The following is a 24,209-nucleotide window of genomic DNA, read 5'->3' as shown; positions in this document are numbered from 1 at the left end:
GTACTAATTTACACCAGCAGCTGAGATTTTGGCCCGTACTGGTTTAATTTTATACTAATCTGTTTATAGCTTTCAAATATTTGGAGCCAGTTGATTGCTAAACTGTTTATTGGGTGTGGTTCCAGGATTACAACAGTAATTATTTTACTGAAGCCCTTTATTTTCAAAAATGCATGTTTCAAATTTACATAATAGGACTAGACAATGACTAAGGGGCAAATTATACCAAGATTATTGCAGGCACTTACGCATGTGTTATGTTTTTATGACTCAGAATGGAGCTTGTTTGTGTTCCACCTTTGGACAGAGGTCTCTTTGGGGGGGGGAACCAACATGGTAGAGTGCAGAATTACAAAAGAGTCTCAGCCTGTGGAATTCTGTGCCAAGACACGATGCTAGACGATAAAATATTTCTTAAGTGTGAAGGTGGGGGACTGGGTTATGAAATGCCAAACGGTTTTCCACGGCTCTGCTCCCTCCATGTGGTGTTTATTACATCCTTAGAGCTGAGGCCTTCAGTGATAATCCTCACTGCAAAACACTTCTCTTTGCTACCTGATATCAAGTTCTGGCACAGGGGCATTCAGAATGGTATTTTGGATGGTGTTTGCCTGGAATTGCCCACTACGAGTGCCTTTCCCCATGCCAGAGGATGGTGTTGATAAGGACAGTGGCATGGTGCTTTAAACAAGCTCTGAAATGTTGTTTTTCCTCATTTTCCTTTGATTTGCTCCACAGAATAATTTGCATCCATTTGATACTGAGGAAAGCTGCCAGCAATCTTGTCTGAAGAGCCATCACAGCAAGAAGAGTTTCAGTTCAGCACAGTTCCCTGTGCCTGCGTCGGGATTGATGGATCCCAGTGCTCCGCCCTGTGTGGTCTTCCACTTCCCCGTGGAGCCTTGTCAGTCAGTGAGCCAGTGAGTTGTTACTGGGTTTGATGGGCACTGATGGTGGGAGGACACTTCAGTATAGGACTGATACTTGAATAAACCTGTTCAGCCTGGTTGTTGGTAGGATCTGCAGTCTGAAGGTGAAAGGCTTTAGACTCTTACCTTTCGAGCTGTGCAGCTTCTCTCCTGGCTTCTTGGTGTTTACAATAATTACCTTAATGAAACAGATCATCATCTGCTTGCTGTCATCAAGTGTGCAAAATGTTTGTTGGAGAGTTCAGGACTCCAAGATTTGTTTTCTTGCAGCCAGAAAAGAAATTAATGAAAACATTGCTCTAATAATCCCCATCCCTGACCTCTTTAATGCATCCTCAAAACCAAATGCATATAAATAATTACCTGGGTTTTGTAAACAGATCTAAGTAGAAAGATACAACCCACTTTGGGTTCACCAACTCTGACAGCACTTCTTAAAAAAAGAAGTGTCTGTGAAACAACTTACTGTAACTCTTACAAGTTTGCAAAATGACCTCAATCTTCACAAATGCTTGTTAAAGGATTTTCTAAAAAGAGCAGCAACACCTGGAGACTCATTTATCACTGTCTCTGCCTACTGGCAATCCCACCTACACGCTGAAGAATGACTGCTAACATAATATTTATGCAATAAACCAGCTGAAATGTGTAAAAAGAAAAGTCTTCTGTAGGGATCGTAGAGATTAAAGAAGTATTTGAAGTCACTGGTTATTTTTTACTGCTTGATAAACAGGGAGGATTCTTTTGGTTTCATGGCACAGTTCTTTTGAAAAGAAAAAACTTCTTGGTATTCATTCTGACATAGGAAAGCCACCTAAGACCAAGAAGATTTTCTTATTATGAAAAAGTTCTTTTTTCCCCCTCATCTTCATGATTATAAACTATAGTTTAATCTTCTATAACTCAACTATGGAGCAGGGCCACTGAAAATTTCTTGAAGCCATTTGCTGTCTCTCAAGCCTCTTCAGTAATATCCAAAGGTATCCACCATGCAAATACCAGCCTCATCAATCTTAGTCATATTAAACTTCTCTAACTGAAATATGGTGTGAAGACTTCACCTAAGACCCAGGTGTTTAAATTGTCCACTATCAGAGGTGCAAGGCTTATAGAGGATCAAAGCCACAGACAGAACTGAAACCCTGGAGGTGCATTTAGTAAGCACAGGGTCAGCCTGAAACCTACAGAACTGAGTGAAATGATCTTGTGTTAACTTCAGTCAGTCCAGTAGCTTTGATTATGAGTGACAATTGGGTTTGTAGAATACTTCTTTCTGCTTGCAAGCATAAGGCCTCTCTCTCTAGGCTTCTGTCTCTCCTGTTCAGTGGCCCAGTGCATTGAAATTCAGGAATGTTCATGGAACCCAAATTTTATCTTAAATCTCTGGGTCATCAAGCTGTGGAACTCTTAAACAATGAGTACTGTTAGTACAAATATACAGTAGCTATGCTGGTCAGCTAAATGGGGACTACCACCTAGGATCACATTGGCCAGTCTAGAAAAAAAAGGACTTTCTCTTCAGATCTAAGAAGCTGGTCAGCACAGGACTATCACTTTAAAGTCATGTATGATAACTCTGTTGGGTCAAGCATTCATGCCCAGTGCAAGTACATGGATTGTACAAAGGAGGAGCAGTTTGTATGCAAATGGTCAGCAAAAAATGGTTCTGTCAGAGCAGAGGGAACAGCCACCAAAGATGAGCTGAGGGACAGAGTCCTCATGGCCTCATGAAAGAGTTTGTGACTGAGCACGCAGCAGCTATGCAAGCATGTTGTAGTCAGCAAGGCCACTTACTGAATGGCATGATCCTTCCTCTGTATATTCTTCTTGCTCACCAGCTTTGTTCTAATAGAATGCAAAGACCCCAATAAAACTAAAACAAAGCACAATAACAAAAGCAAACAAAGAAACCTGCCAGGACACACAGAAGTAACATGTTAGATCTTTGCATCAAGGTTTTGACCAGGGTTAGTTTGCCCTTTAGTTGTGTCACTTTAGCACTGTTTGTTAGTGAAGAACACCACCAAGTCACTACCTGATGTAAGTAAGTGTCTGGGAAATACTTCTTCAGAATAAAACCTTGCAGCTTGTAGTGGATCACATGTGTGAACATGAGTTGGGAATGCTGTTTAAAGAGGAAAAATAAAAATAATTGCCATCCTGGGACAGGAATACAGCTGACAAGACATGAAGTAATCTGCTTCACTCAATGCTGATAAGGAATCAGCTGGAGCACTTGAACTGATTTTGGGCTGTGCTTTCCTAATAGGATGTGAGCTCATTAGAGAGAATCCAGAGTGAAAAAGGGAATGATCAAAAATCTGCAAAATCTAATAGTAAGAAGAGATTGGGCCAAAACCCCTAATTCATTCAAAGAATGGAGCATTTCAAAGGGAGAGAGAGTTTAATAAGGGTCCTCAAATATATAAAAAGCTCTGCCAAAGAGGGGACCAATTGGAATATAATTTTATCTTGTATAATCCTACTCTGTTCATATCAGGCTCTAATAGCATTTTTTTAAATGGTAGAGTAGGAATTTAGGAATAATAATAATTTTATTTAGGAATACTTTGTAGCAATAAGGATAGTGATTGCCTGGAGTAGTAGCAGAGTTTCTGTAAGTGGAAAGAAATAGTTTAGAAAAGGTGGGTAAATATCTTTGAAGAAGGATGTAGGAGCAGATGCTTTTGCCTTGGAGCACCAAAAAGAAAAAGTTCATTAGTTTGGTTTTAGGGCTGCTTTTGCTACTATTTTATGGGAAAACTAAACAACAGAGAAGATAACAAGACTGCCAAAGATGCATTTCTAACACAGTGCCATGTTTATAGACAGCCTCATCATCATGTTACATGATGGCAATCCACACAGACCTATCCCTCTGATGCACCCAGCTGTCTATCGGGGCTGGTAAAGGAGGAATATGGCAGGGTGGTGCCTGGCACAGCACAGAAGATGTGGTTTGGGTTAGTCTCAGTATGTTGTAGCTCAGCCAGTTTTGTCTAGATCATCTCCATGTGGTGTAGCTCAAGGAATTTTCTTTTTCCTTGTAAGAAAATAGATAAGGATTTGATTGAAACTGGTGGAGGAGAGATTGACTAGATACTGGCCACATGTGCATGAAATGCTACTTCCAAGTGCTACTAGGAACTCGTGTTAAATGCATAGAACCATCAATTTAATGCTTAGTGTCAGCAACTAAGGGAAAGGCAGAACCTGAAACTAAGCAGCCTTAGAAACTTACCCTCACTTCTTTTTTATTGCAAGATTAGGAATAAGGAGAGGAAGAAAAAGGTGATAGAAGTTAGGTTTTGATTAAAACAGAAAGAATTGAAAATTTACTGGAAAAAAAGGTTTAATAGAAATCTATTTGAGTTTTCATTTTCAGATAATAACAGCAAATTGACTGAACATGGAAAATGTTATGTCATATTCCTCAGGACCTGTGGGGGCAGGTACTTCAGTATACTCCATTATCCATTGGAATTGAAGTTTCTGGACAAATGTTTCTGCCCTATGGTGCCCTATGATGTGCCACCAGAAGGTGAGATCATGAGGTGTTACCAGAGAAGGAGCCTGGCCAGCCAGTCTGATTGATAAAGCAGAATGCATACAAGTACCAGGAAGTATAACCATAAAGTTCTATGTCAATAAGTCAAAATTTTTAGTATTCAGATGTAAGTTGGAAGGTTTTTTGAAAGATGTTATTTCCTGTAAGGAAAACAATTCTCAGGTCAGCTCAAATGGATAAGAAAAAGTGAAGATAATGTGGCTGGCTTGTAGGGCAAAAGGCTTCTCCTGCGTGTGTGACTAACTGTTTTTCTCTGGGAGACAGTAAAATGGGCACAGGGGGCACAGTGCTGCACAACCGTTGTCAGCTGTTCTGTTTCTCTTGAAAAACATACAGGGGTGAGAGTGAGCTGTTAATTTTTTCACATTTCTAAATCATTCTGTATCGTGCACTACTGATACTGGAAATAACTATGTATCACCCTTAGACCTCTACTTTGCTATGCTGAAGAGATGCATTTGTCTGGCCTAACAGAAAATGCCAGATGGGTCACACCCATTACAGGGGATCCTGTGGAAGGTTAACCCTGGCCAGCAGCCCAACCCTCACCCTGCCTCTTGCTCGTTCCTCTCTTTTGTGTGATAGGAAGAAAAAGAAAGAATGTGAAGAGACTTGCAGATTGAGGTAATGATAGCTGAACATGGAAAGCAAAAGCCGAGTGTGCAATCAAAGGGAAAAGAGGAATTTATTCCTTACTTCCCATCCAAGCACCTCAGCATGAGTAATAGTTGCTTGAGAAGGTAAGTGCTGTGATAGCCAATGACCCCCTTCCTGCTCCTTTTCCCTGAGTTTTTAGATGCTGACCACGGTGCCATATGTAGGGAATATCCCTTTGTTCATTTGGTGTCCTGTCTACATCCCCTCCCAACCTTGTTCCCACTCTCAGCCTACTTGCTGTGTGGGGAAGAGAGTAAAGCTTTGATGCTGTAGGCACAGCCATCGCAGTGCTGCACATGCAAAAGTGTGGCACCACAAGAGTAGCTGTGAAGGAAGTTAACTCCATCCCAACCAGAACCAGAACGGATCCTAAGAAGAACACTGGTCCTGTGGCTATGTACGTCCTTGCAGTGTTTGCATCAATGTTTCAGTTGTTTGGTATCATAGTTATAGCTTTTAATTTTTTTCTTTTTTTGATGAGGTGTGGGTGGAGAGGCCTTGAATGCGTGCTAAAGATCTATTCACTACGAGTTCAGTATACAAAATGTATTTGCGGGACGCTCCAAATGTGATGAAATGGCAGAGACAAAAGAAAACCTGCTGCAGAACTTGTCCTTTAAATAAACAGTTGGGAAATGCCAGATACTGAAACACTCTTGGTTTCTTCAGAGATTAGAATAACTTTTTAAAATTAAGAGATTTGTTTTGGGTTTTTTTCAATAAGGAAACAGTTTGTCTTGCAATTCTCTGTGTGCAAAAGGAGAAGGGAGCTTAGTTTTAACCTCAGTTTCTGTAGCAACACTGCTAGCTTTTCAAATTGGTTGAGCTCTGAACATGATGAAATGCAATTATCCAAAGGGAAGCAAAAGTGTTCCAGGAAAGGTGGTGTGTGTATGTTTCTAATCCTATGGCAGAATGGAGTTGAACTCAGCATTAAACACCAGCAATATCATGATGTTATCCTCTATAATTAAGTGGTTAGGGTGCTAAATGTAAGGATCTACTTTTTTGTTACTGTTTTAGCCTCTCTAAAACAACTTCACTGTGGGGCTGAGATAAACCAATTTATCATATTGTGCCAAAAATAAGCAGAAACAGCCATATTTTCCTGGAAAGGCAGGTTTTGGTAAAACATCAGAGCATTTCAAATGCGTTTTTTCTCTCATTTTTCCGTTAATCTTTCTGTGAAGGTATATCATGTATTGTAGCTTTTGCCTAGAGTTTTTGAAAACCCATTATAAAAGAAGAAAAAATTCAATAAAATCTGAGACTTACACATAGAGGGCAGAAAAAAGGCTGGTGGATACTTAAGGAGCTAATGTAGGACATTTCTGCTCTGCCACAAGCTTCACCTGTGAGTTTAGTCAGGGAATTTAATTTTCCTGTGCCTCCGTGCTCAATCTGTAGATGGGATAAGAGCTTTGTTTCCTCACGATCATCTACCTGAATGTTTCATGGGGTGATGACTAGAAAATCTCATTTGTCCCCCTGAAACTGCTACATTGCACATAGATACGTAAACAGTGGAAATATTTGAAGAATGTACTCACCTATGTGACAAAATGGGATTCTTCTTTTAGAGCAATTTCAGTTTGATAATAGGTCTTTTTTTTTTTTTAATTGCATGATTTACAATTTGCAGCAGCAACAGTGGGTATTCTCAGGCCATTATTTCTGATGGAAGTATAAATGGGGATATAATTTTAATTTCATAATGAAATGATGACAGATAGACATAAACATATAGTAACACAGTAAAAGTTCCCACAGAATTGTAAGTCAAGTGTCATCTAGAAGAGGCCAGGAGAGTGAGCTACCATGTTATTACAGGCAGACCAGGTAATGACACAGATAATTAAGACTGACTAACTTTATTCATTATATGATTTTTGCTGCAATGCTGATAAGATTGCCAAAGTTTAAACCAGTGGGACTCAGATTTTCTGTGCCAGCTGAGATGGATTTTTGTTGTAATTTTTTTAACATTTGGTAAAAAATGATTCAACCATTTCTGAGAATGAAGTAAGGAGGAAAATACACTGCTTTTGAGCAAAGACTTGAATCTTAACTTGGAAAACTGGCCTGGTCTGACATATGTGTTTAATTGACCTTGTAGGAAGACCAGATAGAAGAACAGGGATGAAGACAACCTGCAGTTGGACGTGAAAGTTAGAGAGCCTGAAGACAAAAGCATGGACAGAAAAGTTCTTAAAAATTTGACCAAGCCAAACTTGTCCTAGTCCTCTGTTATCCTTCAGTGGCTGCATAACGTGCCTGCAGAGAAGTGCCTTGATCAGCTCATACTGAGGACAGCAACCAGCCATCAGTTATCCATAACTCCCTGCTAAAATTGCAAAGGTTTGAGCTGCAGGCTGCAGAAACAGAACAGATCTGTGGGGTAAAAGTTCAGAAGTTCATATCATGTCTCCAGAAGCACAGCCTGTACAAAGAGAGGAATGTACCAAAAAATAAAAGTTAAAAGTATGGAGGGTTGCAAAGTTAAGTGTTGGAGAGGTAGGGGATCTTTGAGCAAGGGTTGTCAGCACAGTGCTACAGCAGTACCAAGACATATGTGTGTTCTGAAGTAATTTCTAATCCCATGACTGCATGCTGTTCTCTTCTAGTGAGTGTCCATCACATGAGACAAGGTGTGTAGAGGTCCATGGAATGGAATGCTTCCCTGGAGTGGTCCCTATGGCAATAGCAGATAAGCTTTAAACATAGGAAATCTTGCAAAAACATAGAAAAAAATGTTTATGAGCGGGGAATGCCACATTAGGGGGCAATTTTCAGATACACCAGTATTTCAGCTCTGGTCTATATGATGGATATAGAACAACTCTTCCTTTCTCAAAGGAAAGGTGTTTTGTGACTATAAATCCATCAACATTTGGTTGCTGCTTTTTTTCTTTTCTCCTTGGAAAGCCCTTAGATGCTCTAATGAAAAATATGACACAGAAGCCTATTAATCCATTAATGAATGCTGGTTTAGTGTTGTTCTAAGAGGTTGTGCTGGCAATTCTGGGTACTGAATGAGGCAGAAGTCCTTGGGAAAATCAGCTATCATGTCACTGCAGAACGGAGATGTGCAAGGAAGGCTGACATTAATTTGCATGAGCAACCATTAAGCCTGATGCTCTCAATCCTATTAATTTTTGCACCTTCATCTTTTCTTTAATGCATTTTATCATTTGTGGTAGGGAGGTTACGAGAAGTTTTCAACATGACATTGTTGTGTGACAATTGAATGAAACCCTAAAAAGTTCTCCTCGTGGTTAGGATTAATAGAATAATATTAATATAGCCTGCAAGGGTTCCAGCTCTGGCTAAATTCAAGTTTCAATTGCATGTGATGGGGAGGTGGGGAGTGGACTTTTGGAGCACCTCTACAGATCCCACCTGTTTCATGTAGTGGTTTTGTGTTGTGTTATGTTATGCCATGTATTAGGTGCCTATTTGGTTGTAACTCACCCATTGGTGGATTCCCATCTGTGTATGTGAGATCAGAATAGACCTTCTCAGAAAGCTTAGAAAAGCCACCCAAAGGCTGTCCCTTTACACATTGCCTTTATTACTGCAGCTTGCTCCGATGGCTTGTGCTGTGCACAGTGGAAAAACAGTGAAAGTCAGTCCTTCTCTCAAAGATTTCTTCTTGTCAAGCAAAAGACAAAGGACAACAGGTGGACACAGATCAGAAAGTAAAGAGCAGAGGACAGCTGTGGAGAAAAGACAATGAGGTAGCCCTTGCAAATGTTAGAGAGATCTTCTTAGAAAAATGCAGCAATGTGAGAAAGCCCTGAATTATTGGTTTGGAAACCTACCAAGTACAATGGTGGAGTCTGGTCTCCTGGGCTAATGGCAGGCAGAGCCATTCTGCATGAGGGTGATGAGAAATCTCTGGTGAAGCTTTCACAGCCTGCTAGTAGCTTTCTTCATGAAAAAGAAAAGGTCTCTGAGAGAAACAGCTTCTCTTCCATTTAATTTTGGAATTACTTGATCTTGCTGCAGCAGGCTAAATCCTTCTGCTGGCATGAAACATGTAATAGTGGCACTGCTTTTCAGGAGCAATGATACGACAGACATTGAACACTGTTGGTTTTGAGGCAGTGCACCACTGAATTGTGTTCCAAGAGGAATGAAGAAGTGTTTGCAAAAAGGTGGCAAGCAAGAAAAAAAAAAGAAGAAAATATATGAAAAAGGAACAAACATAGATAATGCGGAAGGTGTTATGAGAAAAAGGAGTGTGTCAGATCTTCAAAGAGTACCATGCTTTGTGGAAGATTAGCTTCTGGAGGTAACAGAGGTGTAGAACATTTCATTTTATTTACTTTGATGTCTTTCATTCATGTAGAAAAATGTTGATTCTTCCCCTTTTAATTGAACTACCTTTGTAAAAAATACAGGATTAAGTTACAAAAATAAGGTCTATTGTAGTCAAACAAGTTTTGCAGACACAAACATTACTCAGAAGCTTGCAAAACCTGGAACTGTGAACGATTCATATGTCTAAGTGAAGACCTTTGCAGTATCTCTTTTGCCTTCTGAGTACAGTTTCGACTCCTCTGCATGGTTTTAATGTGATTATCCTGCAGACAGAAAAGTCTCTTTGGTCATTGTCTCAAGTGATGATGAATTTATTTTTTTTGACCAATCATCCACTCTGTCTTCTCTGAAATATTTGTATTATAAATAATTTTAATGAGCATTAGCTTTAGCAGTCAGCCCTGTGCTGCATGGGTTGCTTGGAATCCTAGGCCTTTTCCTGTAGCCCCAAATATTCCTTTACTGTTCCTCTGTTTTGCATAGCCTGAGTGAATCAGGCCCATGTCAGTTACTAGGCACACAGCGCTTACCAAAGTCAAGGTGATTTAGTTTTCTATATTCTAGATTCCGAGATTAGCATCTTTTTCTGCACCAAGGAAGACTGGCAGGTATTTGTAAATATATTAAATTGAGTTGACCCTGCTTCTGTTCCATAGAAATCAGTGGCCAATCCCATGACTTTCACGTACTCAGATGCTCCTTATGGAAAAGTTTGTGTTTGATTTACTTCTGTGTCCCATACACTGTCTCGAGCAAAGACAACATTAGAGCTGCTGCAAGTGACTTATATCTCCCATCTGCCTGTGGAGTTACCAGAACTACCAGAGCTGCCAAAAGTCATAACTCTCATGAGAATGGGTGTGGGCTTGGGGGCTCAAAGGGTGAAACTGAGAGCATGTATTAATTGTTTCATAAGCAGTCTCAAAAATTTCACGTAGAAGATGGCCAGACTTTCCTTCCTCCTTCTTCAGTGCTTGCTATCACTGACCTGTGTTCTGTTGTGCACGTATTCATTTGTTTCTTTAGCACATTCTTTCATCAGCTTGGCATACACCCTAGCTTCTGGAGCACTGCAAAAATTACCTGTTAAAGTGGCTGTAGGAGGAGAGCTGAGGCAAATAGGTTTGTGCTCCTGTTTGAGGCTGAAACAGAAGAGGGTAGAGGAGGGAAGGAGATTTAATAAAAATTAAGCCTGATTTTAATAAATGTTAAAATACATTTTAATTAATTGTAATGTGAGAGAATGGGAAGTGAGAAAGCATAATTTCTTTGTTTAACTTCTTGTGCTTTTAAATTGGTACACTGAATTCTATGTGTACAATCTTTAGTATCATTTTTAAAAAAATGTATCAAACTGGATAAATGTGTCACATTGCCATGACAGGTATAACCAGGCTATTATTTTGCATTAGAATTAACTGGAGTAGTCATAGGTAAGAAGAAAGTTCAAGATCTGGGAGCAGAGCTAAACAGAAGAATGGAAGGAGGGACCTCATATGACGATGCAAGAGAGAAGAGGCAGGGGAATTATGAATTTGTCCGTCCACAGCGATGATCTCACACTTTCCCTAATAATGCATGTAATGTGTCTTTGTTTTTCACTTCAAATATGTCATTGCTAACAATAGGATGAACGTGGTATCAGTCAGCAGGGTTGGACGGGTTTTTTTGCTCACCATACTTTCCACCAACGCATCTTTGCATATGGCTTATTTTGTAGGAACATGGGGAATGAAACATTCTGGATCTAATTCACCCCAACTATAAATCTGGTTGACATTAAGTGATTTACAGCATGGGTGTTCTTCATTCAGTATAGCTACTGGAAGGAAATTATTTGTTTATTTTAGACTTATTTTTCTAAAAAATGCAACAACCTTATCCTGACGGGGAGGTAAAGCACGATTCTCTACCCACTTAAGTCAAATGCCTGGTTTGCTTTTAGTGGGTACTAACTTGGATTTAATTTCTTAGAGGAAGAAATTCCTTGGTAACCTAGGTTTGTTCATTGGTTTGCTCAGAGGAAAGTTTTTTTCAAAAAGAAGTGCTGTCTGCTTTCCTTGTCTAATGTGCTCTATCTCTAAGCAGCTCTTTAATTTCAACCATCTGTTCTTCTGCCACTACATCAACAGACAAGGGGAGGAAATGACTTCAGATTTTCAGCTATATGTATTTTTTGATTAGTATGTCTGTGTAAGCAGCTATTAAAAGCAAGAAAGAATATAGAAATGTAGCAAGATACTAATACGATTTAACTAGGTCATCAAAAGAGATGAGTTTTCCCTTAGCCACAAAACTACCTAGAAGTCCTGTTTCATTTTACAAGGAAAGAAAAGAAGTGCAAGTTGCTTCTGGAGACATTAATGGCCCATATATGAAGAATAGGTCTAAAGAAATTTATTTATACCTAGTAAGGTGGTAGGTACTTGCACAACAGAAACTTCAGCTGATGTTAGAATATTTCATACATGCTTCTTACCTTCTGAGAGGTTATTTGATTACTATTACCACATTAGATAGTCTCCTTTTATTATTTACATGTACAAGCACATGTGTAGAATCCCATGCTGCCCAGAAGGAGAAAGTAAGTGGAATTAAATGAGTGTGTGAGCTCTATGAACTGTCGGGATGTGCAGTGGCACCTCTTGCTTCCTTGGGCAGTAAGCTCTCCTAGCACTTACTCAGTGCATAAGTCAAGCAATCAAGACTTTGTCTCCCCCCTTGAGTATCTTCTGAAGTCACTAGCTTATAATTTATACCTGACTTTTGAAAATTCATTAATTCATCTAGTTAGTTCACTGGAGTAATGCATTCACTGGCTATTCTCCTTTATGTACAGCAGGGATGAGTGTTTGAAAAATCAGTCTTAGACAGGCTAAGACCTCTTTATCTCAGCCAGATTTCTGCCTGGAAATGCAGCAGCCCTTCCTGGTGCTGCATGCCCACTCTCCACATTGACTCTAGTGATGGTTACAGGTAGTTAATTTGGGGGACTGTGTTAGGAAGCAAATTTATGGGTTTGAACTGATGTGTAAAAACTAAATTTTATCTGAGTTTATTTGAGAAGGTCAACAGGTTTTCCTGCCTGACCCATAGACCAGTCTACTGTTCATCATCTGTTTCTTCTGAGGAAAATGCAAGTTAAACAACAGCTGTGATTACTGTTAGTATTCCCTATTAGACTTGTGAATTTGCTGGTTTTGCTCATGGATCTGTGGGGAGAAACAAGAAGACAGAAGACTGTACTATTTCTGGGTACCTTACAAAAATCTTTGGAGTTCACTAAGACTTACTCACTAAGTCTTTGGAGGTGAAGTAAGGTGAACCTCACAGACCAATGACTTGCATACACAATTAAGGTAAAGTGTTTGCAGCCAAAAATAAAGGGTGTCGTCTGTGGTGGCTAGCACAATATACCAATATACATGTAGAGTCAGTTTTGGAGATGAGCAACCAGAACAGTCGCTGAAGGCCCTGAAACCTGAGGACATCCCTTCAGGTTGAGTTAAGAAATTATAAGTCATCTAATGTGGGAATGAAAAGAAGGGTAGCCTAGCCTCTGCCTAGAGCCCCGACAGGTAAATGGCTCTGCATAAATGTCTGGATCAATTAAATTGCTTAACAATAACTATTGTGGCATTGCTGCTTTTGTTAGGCTAGAGTCAGTTGTTACAGTAATGAGCATCACATACGGTTTTAAATCCTGACATTATAAATTACCTCTGGTAGCAGCCTCAGGCTCAATCCAAAGTGGGACTTTGATGCTGCAACACTGAGTGTTATATTGCCGAGCTTTTATGTGGCTGGCCCAAGGTAAGCAGACACCTCTCTTAAGTGCCTTGGCCCCATACAGGCATGTGGGAAGAGTGAGGTGCATCAGGATCAAGTGCTCAGCTTTCTATTAGGAAATGCTGAGGATACTGTGGGATCTTCACCAGCACGTAGCTACCTGTTACACCCTTTATTCCAAAAACAGAGCTTGTCTCTCTCTTTTTCTAAAACATGGCAGAAGAGTAGGTGGGGGTGGCCTTTTGAAGAGGAGCCTAGCGATTAAAGCACTCCCCCAGGTTGTGGGAAATCTCTCTCAGTTATTGCTTTTGCCTGAGGGAACTCAAACTCACCTCCCAGAGAGTTTCCTAAATAGTGTGTCTATCTGCTCTCTGCAGTGCAGATACTGACCCTGCTGTGGGATTAAAGAGAACTGAAAGTGAACTGAAAGAAAATAAGAAAGTGCTTCCAAGGAGCACAGTGACTCTCTCTCCAAGGGCTGTTTCAGTCAAAACGCCTTTGCTGTGCATAAAGTAGGAACCTGACTTCAAAATTTTCTTTTCCCTGTTATAAGAGGAAAGCAAGGGCTTTCCATTGCAGCGAGTGAAACAACTCCAGTGAGAAAAAAAGGAGAAGAGTATATCCTTCAGAAGCTGGGGGGCTTTCAAAGTAGATGCTTAATGTGCATTTGAACTCTCTAGGGTGTGGTGGTGGTAGGCAAGTTTATTCCATGCTAGCAGGGTAATCTGAGAATTGGACTAGGAATGGTATGGTGTCTGTATCTAGAAAGAAAACAGTAGCTGCTAATGTGTGTTATGTGGTGCCTGATGTGTAGGGATGCCCTGCAGACTCTTGATGGATCAAAGCAGTGAGGAAAGAGGAACAAAAGAATGACCAATTTTTGGATTTTGGTTGATTTAAGTGGGAGATACTCAGTGCTGTTGAGGCTGGGGTGCCTTGTGGCACGAGGAAAAGCAGAGCTTTAGGTGTCCTGAAAACTGAAAGTTCCTGTATAGAGGCACCTGTACAATACAGGTAGCAGCTGAAATGGAAGTTATGGATCCACTCGAATGTGGGTGGAATTTAGGCATTTTGGTCCTTTTTGGGTCTATATTCTAGTCCTGTATCTGGTAATTTTAGTTACCTTTTCTACTGTGTAAACAAAACCACTATGTCATGAGTAAATTTGTCCCATGATATTTGGGGCACGTAAAGCAGTGTAAGCTACCAATTGCTCATGATGCATTTCTACACACACTCTGGAGCTCTCAGAGCAGCCAGTGTTGGCAGTGGTAAATGTGAACACAACAAGTGTAGATGGACATGTCTTTGGGCAGTTTTAGGATGATTTCAGTTGTTTGTAATTCAGTCGGCTTTCAGCTCAAAGTCCACTGGAAATTGTACCAAGCTGGTGCTATGAATTTAGCATTCTGTCCTCATCACCCGTCTATGTTAAAGCATTACCACTTCTTTCATTCCAGTGTCTGAATGCAATCAAAGTGAAGGTAGTGACATCTCCAAAGAGAATGGGCTGGTCACTGTATTTAATTTTGAATACTGTAATAGACAGGACCAAATGGCAAAGGTTAAATCCACACCTTTGGCTCTGTCCATATGTCATTATGAGATGATCTGTCATCAGGTGTTTTACTTCCTAGGAGAAATTTAGATCATGTTCCAAATATCAGTGCTACCTGGAAGAAATATTTCTTCATTAGCAGCAACTAGAAATTTGTACTGATGACAAGATGAAGCCTTTAAACTGCCTTTAAAGCATAGCTGGAAAACAATCCTTTACAGGTAGGGCTAAGCAAAAATAAGAATGGTTTCTCCTTGTGAAAATTTACATTTAGTCAGAGCAGAGGCAAAATAATTATTCCGTTCTCAAGGAACAAAACGATCCAGGAAATGACATTTCAAAATGCTGTGTTGCTGGTAAAGACATTACAATTTCTCAGGTTCTGAAATGACACAAAGAAGTTGTAGCACACTCATCTGTGTGGAATCCAGCTGACTAAATGTCTGATCTTATGATGAAGGCAACTTCACCTGAGTATGTGTCCTGGTTCTAGCCAGGACAGGGTTAATTTTTGCAGTAGCCAGGAGGGACATGGCTAAGACCCAGAAGTTATTCTGTACCACCTCACATCATTTTCCAGGGATGGGGGAAGTTGTTCTTCCCAGGTCGGCATAGCATGGTGGAGGGAGCAGTTGAGTATTGTCTAATTTTTGGGGAGTTTCTGTGTGAATTGTTCATTTCTGTTATTAATACTGTTGCTCTTACTGCTCATTTTCCTAGGCCATTGCTGTCTCCAGTAAATTGTTCTTATTTTAACCCATGATCTTTACCTTTTGTGCCTCCAGTTCTCTTCTCTGTCCCACCCCAGGGGGAGGCAGAAGGGGAAGGGGGAGCATGTGAGTGGTGCTTGGTATGGAGAGTCTCAGTGGGAGCACTAAACTGGGGAGTATCATTCATAAACCACAACAGTATGTCACTCTGGCATCTCTTTTAGTCACTGTACAGAAAGACTCATTTCTACAATGACATTCATTTCATGTTAAGCAAACTTTTAAATAGGTCAGATGAATCACACTCTGGAAATGTAGTTGTCCAAAGTGGTCTGAGATGGATCCTACCTTATACATACTCGCTGCTATCCCATAGCCAAGGAGAAGTACCTCTCCTTTGGTGTAGGTGCTGTTATGGCTCCAATAGCTCAGTCAGAGGGAGGGCCTATGTTTCCTAGTTGGAAGTGTTAGCTGACCAGAATTACAGATAACTGCAGTTACAGATGAGATAGTAACTACAAAGTCATCTTCTCTTAGTAAAACACTCCTAAAACCACCACAATCCTGCCCACCCCATCAACCTCACCATACTAATTGTCAGACTATAGGCCACTAAAGAAGATTCTGTTCAAACTGTTGCTCTTTGCATTCCCTGCTGGGTCACACCACTTTTTGGTTTGTTTGTTTTTTTTTTTCCCTTCTTTTTAAGGGACAACAGCAAGTACAAGTGAGGTGGTTCTGATAGAAATTTTGTGAGAAACTATCATTCATGCTAAAATTTATAAAAATTAAAAAAAAAACAAACTTGGCAATTGTCCAAATACTCTTAGGAAGAGAAGAAATAAAAAGGGTAATGTGATTTCACAAATCGTTGTTCAGCTGAAGCCAGCATTCTGGACTTGAAGTTTTTTGTTTCCCACCAAAATTATTAGACATACACTACCTTGGATCCTCTTGTGATAAAGACTCAAACTTGCTTCTTTCAGGTGATTCTTACATTTCCAAGTTAGTGAACAGCTTCCAGGCACATGCTTGCATTTGCATGAATCTTTGATAACTATAATTAACAAATATATTTGAAGTATAGGGTAACTTCAACAAATGCCCTACAAGTTCTGTTAGCTTCTTTTAACCAAAAAATTGTTTTTAATGGTTGGATCTTCTTTAATATAATTTTGTTTATGAGCTTATAAGTAAAGTGTGAATGCATGTTGGGCAGTAACAAGTTTATGGTTATGCCTTACATCCTTGGAATGGTAGCTTTATGTTCACTTGAATTAAGACCTTGGATTAGGATAAGTATTTTAATGATCTCCATGCTGATAATATACAGACAATTACAGTGATGCTTCTTGTCCACACTACATAGTCAGGAATATTCAGGTATGAATTTAGCAGTGGGGAGACTCCCACCTCCTGACATCGTAAACAAGCAGGTAAAAATCAACCAAATTGGGTAGTTCAGGCTAGCCAAGGCTGTATGTAGACTACTCTTGATCAAGTGCATCATTATTAAAAATAATAAAACACAAATGCATTTTTAGGAGATTCTTGTATGGGAAAGCCTTTGGACATTTCAAAAAATACAACCAAAACCAAGAATTTTGTTTTCCATTAAAAACTGCAGAGTACCCTATTGAAATTGGAAACTGGCAAGAGAGCAAGAAATGCCTACTAAACAACTAACAAAGCACAAGAGACAGAGCAATCACCCACAATTGGTTAGATTTCACTACATGCCCAGTGCTCCTGACATCAGAGTGAGATTTTTCACAACAACAGTGGGAGAAAGATCAAGCTCAAAATGAACTGTAGGAAAGGTCTCAGTGAGGGAATAAGGGCAGCAGTGCTCTCAGCTGTGCTTGCACAGATTGAACTAAAAGATGCCCTTCTCTGAGCCAACAGTAACTGGAATAAAGATATTACCACTTCTTAGAGTTTAAACTTCCTTTTGCTGGAGGAGGATGATGATATGGGAGCCCTCTGTGTTGATGTTTAGACCTAGGCTGAAGACTGAGATCTGTATTTGAAATATCTTGTGGTGTAAAAGAATTCTGTACCATCTCTTTATGGTTTCCCTTGATGTTCTCCTCTTTGTACATATTCTGGCAAACTCTTCTTATCTCAGCCAAAAGGTGATCAAAATAAGCTTTGATTTTTTTTAAGGGAGTTCTTTTCAAATCTGCAGAGTTGATAAAAATGCTGGGTTTTTAAAAGGGTTGGCACAGTGGAGATCTAACTATCTTTTGGGGTGGATTGAAAGGGAGCTAAACTGCTCAAAAAATCTTGTGTTACTTTTAAAATGTCTGCAATTCTTCCTCAGGCTTGTAAATCCTCATTTATGTAAACCACAGTCTTTTGTGGTGAAACTGTTCTCTAAAAGAGTTTTTCAGCTTTGCAATACACTGTTTCTCTCTCAGTTGTTTTGGGTAAGGATATGGTCTGAATTACCATGCTATCAAAAAACACACCCACAAACAGCTTTCACTTCCAGCAATCATAAACTGCATAGTTTTTCCTATTTTGGCAGGCAGTACCTTCACAACATTGCATACTAGATCAGATCAAAGCTAAAAAACCCCATTGCTGCCATGAAATGAAAAGGAACAGATATCACAAAGCTTGCATTTGTTCAATTCAGAAGGGAGAATAAAGATTCCAAATGAATTGGAGAATAAAAGCATGATCATTAAGAAGGGTGGCCTTTGGTGTGGTCACCTCAGTTAAGATTCAGTCTAACAGAACGTTGTTGTTGCCTCTACTTGTTCTGTAATGGCCCCACCCTATTCATTTCTGTAAGAGAATGGATCAAAGTGTTCTTGAAGATAGACAAAGTTTATAAAAACAGAAAACTCATTTTCTCATACGTTCTTTGGTGCCTGAGGCAAAGGTATTGATTGTAAGGCAACCGAAACAAGCTAAGCTATTCTTGCCTCCTGTATGCTTGAATACTTGTAATTGTGCAATATGCAGTGAAAAAAAACAGAATGACGCACAAAATGCAGTACAAATGAGAGACAAAAGGAGATGAATTGTTTAAATAAGGCAAGGCTGTGAAACCAAGATTCAGATGGGATTCCATCTCGTCGATGCTTCACGGAAAGGATAAAAAATCATTAACTTGCTTGGTGGTTTTGTCTTAACTGTCAGTTCATATGGCAACTCTATACTGTATAAATAGAAGTATGTTTGGTTTGGATTTTTTTTAATGTGAAAAGTCAATGCACTTTGCACAGGCCCATTAACTTGTTTATTACAAAACTGGCTTGTGCTAGATCCAGGTGTAGAATGTTAAGGAGAAAATGAAAAGGATCTTTCGTAATAGAGTGTGATTCTTTTGCTCTGCTTGGGGCCAGTGTGAATCTCTTAGGCAGGACTGACGGCTCAAAGAGGGACTTTGGTGATTTTGAGGACTCTAAATAAATAGGTTCTCTGTGTTGGGTAATGGTATTTCCCATGAGGAGGTGTTGTTCAAGGCTGTTTGCAAATCACTTAAAATATATGGGGCTGATCCATGATGTATGTATTGCCTAATCCTTAATTGATTTTTGCAGTTCTGTCTCTGTTTGCCTGCACACCATCTTAACTGTAGCAGCACGTGTCTCCTGCTCGTCTTATGTCCACAGGACTGGTTTGTGGACAGCCTGTCAGACACGTTTGGCGGTCCGCTAACCTCCTCCGTTTGTCCAGGCATGCTCAGGTCTGCGTGTTTCAGCTGTGTCAGCACCTCTGGGTGCTGGTTTGCTGCTTGTATGGTCAAGAAGCTGGTTTTGAAGAGGGCTTTGAGGTCACCCTCTGTGGTGTGAATTGTATACACATGGTGGACAGACCTGTCCAGAGATGAAAGTGCTTCTCCAGGGATATCTTATTCTGTTTGAGGGAGTGGAATTAAGTTCTGCGTGTGTGAGATGCCCTGATACTGGTGTAGCTGTATCCTTGCTGGGATTGGTGTGCTTCTGTTGCTGGTTTTCTGGTACTGACCAACAGTAAAGAGACTTGCACTGCTGTGGTAGCATAGAGGAACCACAGTGAGGGAATAAATACTGTTTACAGCCCACTGAAGGCTTCTCTTTAATCCTAACACAGCAGAGAGCAGTAAGAGCGGAAGGAGGAACAAGGCTTGCAACTTGTGCAAGGAAATGTTCATTACCAAACCTCTCCAGCTCATTACCAAGTCTCTCCAGCCCCTCCCTTGGATTCACCTGGACATGTGCTTCTTCAGTAAGATAAATTATGTTCACTTTCCAATGTGATGACTTTGGGGTAAGGGGGAAAAAAAGTCAAATCAGATATGTTCTTTTTTTTTTTAATTAAGTCATCTGTATTTGAAGGTGGTGACAACTCAGCTTCAGGCTCCTGTTGTTCATCCCGTACTCTGGGAAAAGTTCCAGTCTGATTTTAGCTTTGCACATAACAGAAAGTTTGCATTGGTTTCCTAGGCCTATAATAAATTGTGAATTCTGTCATCAGCTCTAATGGTATAATGAAATTTCAACAGTTACATAATGTGCAATGTTCTTGTCTCCTAAGGTCCCCAGCTGAATGGCCAGCTACTGCTGGGGAAGATGAGAGCTCCATACAACGTGGAAATGTTCCTTTGGATGAGAGTGGATTTGCTGTTGCTGAGAATTCCTATTATGCCTCAAGGGTCCCTGCCCTGCTGTTTGTTTTCCCTAGCAATGTGAATTCTGCCACGTCAGTGCAGATCATTAAGATTTCAGTGCTGGTATCCTGCCTGTAGATAAATTTAAGGCACTGTGGTTCAGAGACCCACCAGTCCCACTGGTTCAATCTTCCACACCTCTATCTCTGCTGTAGTTAACTTTGCCAATGCTATGACCGCTGTTCTCCACTCCTCCCTGGTCACTGAATGTGCAGGGAATGCTGACTTAAGTGTTGCTGGGTGTAACGGGAAGAATGTGCAACTTAATTGTTCATGACCATGGACATGAGGAGCAGCCCTTTCCAAGCTTTTGGGGGTGGATTGCTTTACACCCTTGAATAAGAAGCCTAAATTCTCCCTGCAGATCTCATGCATAGAATGAGTCCTCCCTTTCTTAAATCCATCAGTAATATTTATCTTCACATATATGATTTTAGTGAGCACCCAGTCAAACTCTGGAATAAATAATCTATTGCATTTTATGGTCTTGTGTTTCCCAGCCATGTCACTGAATTAATCTTGTCATTGAGTTTTTAATATAACAGGCTGATTGGAGTTTGCATCTTGATGCTTTCACTATTAACAGTATTAGGCTGTTATTCACTATTCTCTCTTTCAGTTTTGTCACCTCATGGCACTGTGAAAGGCAATCTAAAGCTGACTAATGAGAAGTTCTTCCTGCATAGGTGGATGTACCTATATATTCCACTTCTCTGGAGCATCTCAGGAGATACAGAGAAGATGATCACAGCCTTACACTCCAGTGGTGCTCAGATGCTGGAGTAGCAGTAACTTTACCAGCTGTTCAAGTGACTTAATCCTGCGTTGTGAATCAAGCCACAAAATTCAATAGCTGCAATGAAAATATAAAGGCCTTTCTATCCTCTTACCTCTCTCCTGCAGCTAAGAATCAAAACTATTCTTGTGTTGACATTTCTTAAGGTTGTCTCTGCATTTCATTGCTGACGTTTGATGAAATCTCTTTGGATTTGTGAAAATCATCTAGTCAACACTGCATTACTGCTTATTAGGACAAGCAGCAGGTAACATGGATAGATAAAGCATCCAAACTGTAGTGCATGAAAACTAGGAATGTTTCAGCCATCGGAGCTTCTGCCTCAGTTTATGGGCACCAAGGACAGGATTAAGTCAAGATTTGCCATTGTAACAACATTGCCAGGAAACATTTATTGCCGCAAGGAATAAAGAGTGTAACACAAGTGTCCTTCATCTGAAAAAATGAAGAACCTCTTTTTCTGACGGAGATGGCTGTAAACTTTGATGATCTTAGTTTGCAGCCATTTTGTGCCCTTTTCTGATTATCCTGTTTTTAATACAGTAGTACCTAGAAACACTGAATAGCGTTCTGGATCTCATTGTGCTGGATACTGTATAGAAGGTAAAGAAAACCCCAACACCAGAAGGTAATAAATTTAAACCTTAAAGTATCTTTCAGCTGCTGATTGATAGACTTCTAGAACTCTGGTTTTGTCACCTTCCGTTTTTATACTTTCTATAGGAGACGTTCTAGCAAGAAATTCACAGTTTTCATTTAAAGAAACTTGATCTGTGGAGTTTCTGATGGGTGGTGCAATTCCTGTTGGATCCTGTCAAATTTGTGGGTGCAAAACACCTTCCTCAGTTAAATCTTTGCTGACTAGGTCTTCTCCATTTTTTCCCTTGCCATCTGGAAAGTGCTGTGCATGATGCTCAGTCAGAAGAAAATGCACTTTTTTCTCTAACACTTGGTAGGGAGCTGGAAACAAGAAACTTTTGTTGCCAGAAGCTGTGTTCTCTGTGGGGGTGGCTCAGATGGCACTGAATAAACTCAGAGACTTAAAAATGAAAAGTATGTATGAAAATTCTTATTGATGGTAAGTAATTAATCCTACCTCTAGGGAAACTAAGCAAATTAGCTTTAAGAACAGGAAAATAGGATTCTCTGAATGGCCCTTGGAGTTTGTTTTTGTGAAGAGATTAATTTGTCCATTCCATAGTAATTCTTCTTCAGCTTACATAATACCTGGTTCCTAGGAATCAAGACTTTATGGAAAAAGGCATATCCCTTCTGTACAGTTTTTTAATTTCTTGGTCTTGTTAGATAGGGAATAAAGTCTTGGGGCAATAGACAAAGAGACTGTAGGTGTCTAACTAGCATTAATGATCAATCTCTTACTTAGCCTGAGACCACAGCCCAATGACCAGTCAGCTCGTGTAGCTCCAAATCAGATGGAACATGCACTGCTGCTTGTGCAGGCTAACAGATGAGCACTGGGAAGGGAACACAGGGGTTTTGGGATTGTAAAGGAAAGCTGTTTGACGTGGGGGGTGTGGGGCATACATCTGCAGGAGACTCAGCTACATCAGTTGTGTTGCTCATGGAACAGCTCATTGACCTTATGCCTATTAGTTCCCTAATTCTCCACCCGCTTCTGTGAGGGCTCAAGGAACAATAGAGAAAATATCAACTTAGTGAATCACTGTTGACTGTGTCCTCCACATTTCCCTTATTTGGGCAGCCATTTTTGCTCAGGTATGTTGAACATCCATAAAGTGGCCAGGTACTCAGCCCTCAGACACTCAGACAGGTGCCTCAAAAGACGTTCAGGAGAATTACTCCAAGGTTCCTGAACTAGATTTTTAAATAAGTCTAAAGAATTTGGATGTGGGATGTGGGATTTGGGACCAAACTTCCTTAGGCTTTATTCTCTAAAGGCAAGATATTCAAATAAACTTGACCAAATTAGGATAATTAGAGTCCTTCATCTTACCCTTGCAGCATATCTATTATACTTGTCTGGTGAGTCTACTATTCAACCGCATCAGGGATCTTTGTTAATTTAGTGGGAATAAAGGATATCATCAGTATCTATGCTGAGAAGGTTGTGTTTACCATCAACATGCCCAATAGATGTGCAGATGTTAGCCTGATGTGAAATTATAGTTAGACTTCGCCTTCCACTTGGCCGGTTCATTAACCCATGTCTTACAGGCCTTTGTGACTGCATTTGGCATGGGGTTAGAGATTTCAAGATGCGCTGGTGTTTGTTTACAGTAAGTGTTTGGGATAACATACCAAAGAGAGAGAAGTATAATTTGTGCTTTGGTTTACTTACAGACTTGTAGCTTTTACATGCCCTTTAGGTACAACTGCTCTCGTGGATACCATGAAGCCTCACCTCTCACTGATATATTTGGGACAAAATCCTGTGTCAAGTGATGCAGCATTGCCAGACAGCTGTCACAGTGGAAGAACTAGGTAAACTTGGATTCCTTTGATTTTTTGCTGAGTTACCTAACAGCCTTAAGAACCTTAGAGCCTGCAGTTCACTGGACCATCACTTTTGTCTCTTTCTGCAGCAGGACTTGCAGAAGTAAGAGGACTGCTTGTTTTCCTCATTTGTCGTTATTCCCACATCTGACTGACAGAGAAGGAATGCACAGTGAAGTGCCAAATTGGACAAAGCACAACAGCCAAACCAAACCTCCCAAAACTTCCCCAGTTCTATTCTCCATGTTTGTCTTTGGAGGAGTATATGAATGAACTACATTGTTGACTTTCCACTCAACTCTTTTTCAGTGGATTATATTTGAAAAGGTTTTCTGGAAGAGATACTTCTATTTTGTTTAATTGTTTGTGTCATTCTCATTTTGTTCATCCAATGCCAACATCTCATCCAGATCCAACAAGAGGCTAATAAACAAATCCTGACTGTTCTGTGGCAAAAGCTCCAAGATGAGCAAAATCCAAGGAAGTCTTGAAACTATTAGCAGTGTTTAACTGTGGTTTCAACACCTTTTTCAGTTGAGAAAATTGACTGAGATTGCATGATGGTTTGTGAGAAACTATGATATTAGTAGTTTGCAACTGACTACATAGCTTTGAGGAGGAAAAGACAGATCACCTCACCTAACTGCTCATCTCTGAATATTTGCCCAGGTGGATATTATATGAAACACAGAGGTGTTATATGGATTTTTTTTTCATCCCCAAAAAGGTGTTTTTTCACTA

At 40.1% G+C, this 24,209-nt stretch overlaps 1 long non-coding RNA gene across 1 annotated transcript; it reads left to right on the top strand.

Moving 5' to 3' along the window:
• Positions 1-753: 753 nt before the first annotated feature.
• LOC138106889 (uncharacterized) lies at positions 754-22,501 on the top strand. The gene is made up of 3 exons (XR_011149182.1): positions 754-920; positions 19,621-19,755; positions 20,065-22,501. It is a non-coding gene; the product is annotated as an uncharacterized lncRNA (long non-coding RNA).
• The last annotated feature ends 1,708 nt before the right edge of the window (positions 22,502-24,209 follow it).

Source organism: Aphelocoma coerulescens, chromosome 2, assembly GCF_041296385.1.
Source record: "Aphelocoma coerulescens isolate FSJ_1873_10779 chromosome 2, UR_Acoe_1.0, whole genome shotgun sequence".
NCBI lineage: Eukaryota > Metazoa > Chordata > Aves > Passeriformes > Corvidae > Aphelocoma > Aphelocoma coerulescens.
This window is presented reverse-complemented; position numbering and strand designations above follow the sequence as displayed.